General features: G+C 37.2%; 1 protein-coding gene across 1 annotated transcript in view; it reads left to right on the top strand.

The window, feature by feature from the left end:
- Positions 1-439: 439 nt before the first annotated feature.
- The window catches only part of LOC149806895 (regulating synaptic membrane exocytosis protein 2-like), a 228986-nt gene continuing 223011 nt past the window's right edge, over positions 440-6414 (top strand). The window contains exon 1 of the mRNA XM_089959250.1: positions 440-1227. The gene's annotated coding sequence lies outside the window, so the exon portion shown is untranslated. The remainder of the gene's footprint in view (positions 1228-6414) is intronic.

Here is a 6414-nt window from a genome sequence, read left to right as displayed (position 1 = left end):
AGTCATTTCAACTTTTTTCAGAATGGGGACAAAACTTGATGGGGGGGGGGGGAGGGGACTTGACGGGCCTGTTAATTTTCGTATATAGGCAACAACAATTTTACATTTTACAGCACAAGTAAATTCCCCCCCCCCCCATGACGTCCCTGATGCTAATGCCTTGATCTTTAAAAATAAAATACAAGCTGCTTGATGTACTTGAAAATATTCCTATATTATCTACGACCTGGAAACAGATTGTTAGCAGTCGTCACAATGACAAGTAAGTATTGTCAATATCGATACAGCAGGTGTTGTAAATATCTGCCTATCAGAAAAGGGCAAAATTATAGAATCCAACTACATCTGTCGCTGTATTTGTTATCACCGATGGACAAGCTTACATCAGTGTTAGCAGTGGAGTAGTTTTGCCGTTACAAAGGAAGCGCGCTCTTTTCTTCACTGCAGCAGGGAGAAATTGCTGTCAGCATTTGTGTTTATCAGAGAGATTATCAGATATTTATTATTGCCTTCGCTAGGACTAGAGACTGGCTCTTTCTAACTCACTTTTCATAAATTAAGATGTGAGAAAGGTTAAATTTAGATGCTCGTTGATGGATTCATTCCAGTGAAATGGATTAAAAAATGATCACGTTCGTGCGGTTGCCTATTCAGTTTTATCTCGGTGACTTTAAATTGGTTAGATAACACTATTACCCGCTTTTAATTGGATGCCAAATATGTGCAAATGCCTTCAGTTATTTGCATACTCGCGCTTGCTTAAAATATGCTTTCTATGCGTGTTGACTCGGTTCATAATTATTATATGGAGAGCGCTCTTGTCCTAAACACGTCGAATTGCAATGTTCATAGGGATGAACATACGTGACAGGACCTTGGCGTTTTGTATTGATTGACCAAAAGGCAAAGTTTTATCTATCCACTATCACATTATATATACACAGGCACGCTGGTAAAAGTGTCACAATTGTCAATGCCTATAGTGTTATGTTTGCTAATAAACTTTTAGGATGCAACTTAGGACGTCACAAGAGACATTTTCTTCCGTAGGTTGTTTAACGTAATTCGAGTGAAGCTACTTCAAACAGATTCTTACGAGGATAAATATTCTTGAGGAAGTTTCTCCGTTAAAATTGGAAGAGCTGGCTGTCATTTCATCTAATGACACCCAATTTAAATCGTGTTTACTTTGGCTTCAAAATTCTGGATGGATAGAGAGTTTAAAAGGTGAGCCATTTGTTGTCTGCAATCCTTCATCGATTAGCACATGCAGTAAAAAAAATCTCAGATGTCATTAGATGGGAATGTTATTATATTCTAGAGATAAAGTAAGGGATGCTGCAGGTTCAGTTTTATTCTAAGCGGTGTAAGTATTTTACAGTACATATATAACAATTCAAAGGTACTCTACAATATTTTTAGGGGCAAACTATCTAATTTCCTACTCACATTCAGCCCTTTGATTCAGTTAAATCCTTTCAAATAAAAACTGCACATGCAGTATTTCAAACTTACATATTAACAAACTATGAAGAAAAATGTCTTTACAAATATTTATTATTTGCTTTTTGAAGTTATTAAATCCTGTTGTGGGATTTATCGTATTACTAATCGTTTAATTTATATTTTGTTTGTTTTGGACATTATATTCTAGCTTAGTCTTGTATAAGAAAGAGAAAAGAAATTTGTCTGATGATATTTTGCTTGAATACGACTGATAATACTTTGAAGAAAAAAAACAAAAGATTATTTGTATTCTATCTATCTATCTATCTATTTATCTATCTACTCAGTATTTCACCCGTTTGTACATAATAATATTTTTATGACAAAGTATAACATTGAATTAATCATTGACTAGACGCCACATTTTCCCAGAATAATCTAATCTTACATATTAGCAAAAGTCGTCATTAACTACTTTGGATACTTGAACATTTACCTTAAAAGTCGTCATTAACTACTTTGGATACTTGAACATTTACCGTAAAATTCGTCATTAACTACTTTGGACACTTGAACATTTACCTTAAAAGTCGTTTCAAAACACAGTTATTGAAGGGACGGAACAAATGTTTATATTTATATATACTGTTAAAATTCCTCGTTTCATAATGCATTTTAGTACGTATCTGTACATGTGTCTACCTATAAATATTTTTTCTTCAAGAGAGGGAGAGAGAGAGAAAGAAAACTTCCATGAAAATCCTTTGCTTGACTACGACTGATAATACTTTGTCCAAAGAAAACAACCAAATAACAACTTCTGTAGAGCAGAGGGTGGTACTTAAATTAGTTACCCTATTTAAATAAAGATATTATTATTATTATTATTATTATTATTATTATTATTATTATTATTTACAAAAGTCTAACATTACTACAAGGGACATTGTATCGCTCTCAGATAAGAAAGAAATAAAGAGAGAGAAAGCCTGAAAGAAAATATAATTTTAATGATCCCCTGAAAAAGACAAAATATTTAGCCCTTTCCTCCGAGGGATCTCAGCAAATGATAGCATGGTATAAGTTGGAATCACTGAATTGGGTTGAAATAAGTTTTACACTTTTTCAAAATAACACATTATTCAGTAGAAATTTAAATTTCTCTCATCTTAATTAAAACCGTTATAGTGCAGACTGAGCAGACTCGATGTGGAGAAACTATGTGTGCCTACTTCGTTGCTAAATGTCGACCGTTATTTGTCTTGACCAGAATTTATCAACGACAAAAGGTTCCGCTATCGGAAAATAGTGTTCCAATAAAAGGATCAAAATAAGTAGTATGAGAGTAGGCGCTTTCACCCACTGGCCCCGTTTGTGGCCCTTCCACACGTGCACCAGTGTAAGTCGCTGGACATATTCCATGCGGGTTCTGTTAAGCAGTGGTACGATGTAATGGAAAAACAGAGCCGCCAGTCCTTTATCGTCCCAAGAGTGCTAAGGCATTAAACACAGTTCAAGTATTTCTCAGATAATTCGAAGTTGCATCAAAATGGATGCAGTAATCTTTACAGAGCCTCTAGTAGAGTCTACTTTTTGCTCTTTACAGAAGTCCCAACTGGAGAGATCACATGATAAAAATACCATCAAAGACTCGTAATAAATACATGAACGGCCTAAAATGGTATTCAGGTAGCTTACTGGAAGGAAACAAGCTGCTGGTGAACAGTGGGTTCATTTTTGTAAAACGTGTAATGCATTTGAAAGCAAAGACACTATAACAAGTGAAACTTTATGGGCAGAATATATGTCAAAGTACACAACTCAACCAATGATACAACCACAACAAGAATTATCAAGACAACATTCAGCAGAACAAAGTCCTAGGTAGGTCGCGAAAAATTCTTACCAAAAGCTGCGGAAAAAACAATACCATGCACCTACACACACGCACACACACACACACACACACACACACACACACCAAAAATAATGCAAATGTGGATGAATGAACAAGAAAAGCTGAAAAGTAAACAAGAGGCAAGAAACCAAAATTTTAAAAAGTATTTAGATCAACAACATAGACCCAGATTTGACTTGCAGAAGGAATACAATAAGTGGTTACACGGGCAAACATATAGGTGGTACCGTCTACAAGAAAATATAGGAAGTGGCATTGGTGGACTGTGCGACACTAACGATCTAGATGATTGACTGGAAATACTCGTGGGATCAGTTCGTACGTACAACAATGCACATAAAATCGTTAATGAAACTACATCTTATAGATAGAAACACACATCGTGCGCTGATGCATGAAAATGTTGAAGATATTCATAATGTATACTACCAGTTCTGAAACAAATGAGACGGTGCGTGTGATACACGAAAAATATGCTTCACTGCAACATGTGGTTGTAAATACAGCCCAGAGCGTTATCGCCATGATTACTATCTCATTCCCGAATCCTGAATTCAGTGTGACAATATTACTTAGATCAATGATCGGTGCCGAGGAAGAATTTAGGTGTTGACTGACAATGACTCCAAAATGTATATTCGTTAACATGAGCCCAACATGAGAATTACCCCCAACGAGGCAGATCAATTTAACCTGTGACGCCATCAGTGGTACTTATGAATGCATGTGTGAAACAACAGGAGTAGTTGTTCAGGATTATAGTCTGTTTGGGTTTTCACCAACCTTAGAACCAGCTGATTTGATATTGAGTACGTCCGCAGCACCTGTTTATCTGCCATGCCATAAAGATCGACTGACACATTTTCGTTTTTCCCTTGTAGATCAAGACTGACATGTTGTTGGTATGCGCGGTCAAACACTTATCAATGCAACTGTACATTAGATATCAAACTGACATTTAATAATAATAATAATAATAATAATAATAATAATAATAATAATAATAATTAATAATAATAATAATAATAATAACAATAATAATAATAATAACAGTTGTGCGTGGACGTGTGAAACCCGTTCCTGTAGTTAACGCGAGAGAACTGACATATTACGGAAGTTGGCTTGGTAACGTTCGCGGATTATTTACGAGCGCGCTAAAAGCGCCCACAGCTTTATAATCGCGCGTAGCAAGTTGCAATGCAAGTGTAGATAATACTAAACGGTCTACTGTTGCTGAAGTAAATAACTGGGGTACCAGGCAACTCAGTCGGTTCGAGTTCGATTAGAGCGATTAATAACACAAGAACCAGCGACGGTTCCACTTGCATTACCATCGACAGAATCAATGCCGCCTGAATTTAGTAAAGTCATTGACGAGGCCGCTCAGCAGCGATGGTCATATTCAGCGATTTCAAATCTGGCAATGGAGAGTGGATTTAGACATAAGTGTTAAAGCCGACACGCAGTGTTATTAAAGAAAATCAGTAATCTATAAGTAGAAACTAGAAGTGTTTGCAATGGCTCAGTGAAAGACATATTTGATCCAGCATTTGATATGCGAGTGGATCGAGTGTGTTAGTGGATCGAAGCAAAAGAAATTTTCATTATTATTCGTGTCCAGCCAGAGACCGCAACGAATTAAAAATGGAATAGCAAGTACAAGACACAACTAGGTTTTTCCTTCCACGTGAAGCATTCTTGGAAGTTTAGAGAAACTGGCACGATATATCAATAAAATTTATGATGGGAACACTCTAGTGGTATTTGTCGACAACGGTATCATTTTATTGTTTAACAGTGCACATTAATCCATCGATGAAAAATAAATCAAACCAGTTCTAGACAATGTTTACGTGGTCACAAGAATTCTGCAACTAGCAAGATATAGCGATGATTACGTGAGTACAGCGGACCCAACAATGAGGTGTCACAGATGCAGCTGACCATCCTTGTTGCGATTTATGCATTGTTGGCATTGTTGGCAGCCTCAGCTTCAGTGGATACGAACTCTGCAGTGATAGGGTCTGTCGGAACTGGTGTCTCTGGTGGTGCTAGCAAATTAATTTACTGCATCCACGAATACGCTCCTATTGCGAATTACTTGCGGCCATAATCGAGCATAAAACAATCAGTGCGGCCGAGTTTGAGGCTGTGCTGGCGGAAGTGGAAAGTCACATACAGTTACGAGCACAAAAAAGAATCAGCGCGGAGAAATGGTTATCGATCGAAAACACATTAGCTCTCAATCTGTGCATTGACTGATACCATAAACTTGCGGATTTATTTATATAATCGCAGAATAGTATGAACAGCTGGTGTTTTGTCCAAACTGGAGCTCTTGAGCACTTCATCCATATGAGACTCTACCCACCCCCATGACTGCATCACGTGACGTGTGGGGACAAAATTAAAAGTGATCAACATGCAACGGTCACTTATGGGCTAAATATGGCATGAGGGTAAAGTCAAAGACTGTTGGAAGAGCAACAATGAGGGCCATTGTGAAAAACGCCTACACTTACATCACTAAATATAAAGTCGCCCTTGTGTGTGTGTGTGTGTGTGTGTGTGTGTGTATATAATATATAATTAGCATGATAATATAGGATTTAGACTTCATTATTTATCTAGGTTACGGCCTTCATTCGGTCAAAGGAAATTCGGATGGGTGTGTACTGTTGCACTAAAGCAAGTTTGTCCCCCTTTGACATCAAATGGTGGAGATTCCCTGATGGAATAACTACCTACTCGTACAGGGACGAGCATATTCCAAAACAAACTCTGGAGGACAAACTTACAACACTTGCAATCCTTTAATAAGTAGCCAGACGCTTTGCTACAAAAACCATAGGGCAGCTTATGAACAACGATGGTCAAAAGGGGGTACACTTTGGACAGAATAATTGTTAAGTTGATGCAAATCATGTATATTAACGTATGTCTTCATATATTTGTATTTGGGGCCACACTCAGGTCCAAAGTTTGTGCCCACGCAAAAATTGATTCAAATCAAGTGTGCACTTGACATGGTCGTGTACCGTAGTCTTTGT

This window comes from Sinohyriopsis cumingii, chromosome 1, assembly GCF_028554795.1.
Source record: "Sinohyriopsis cumingii isolate HCF-2022 chromosome 1, ASM2855479v2, whole genome shotgun sequence".
Classification (NCBI taxonomy): Eukaryota; Metazoa; Mollusca; class Bivalvia; order Unionida; family Unionidae; genus Sinohyriopsis; species Sinohyriopsis cumingii.
Note: the sequence above shows the minus strand (reverse complement) of the source record. Positions and strands in the feature narration are given on the sequence as shown.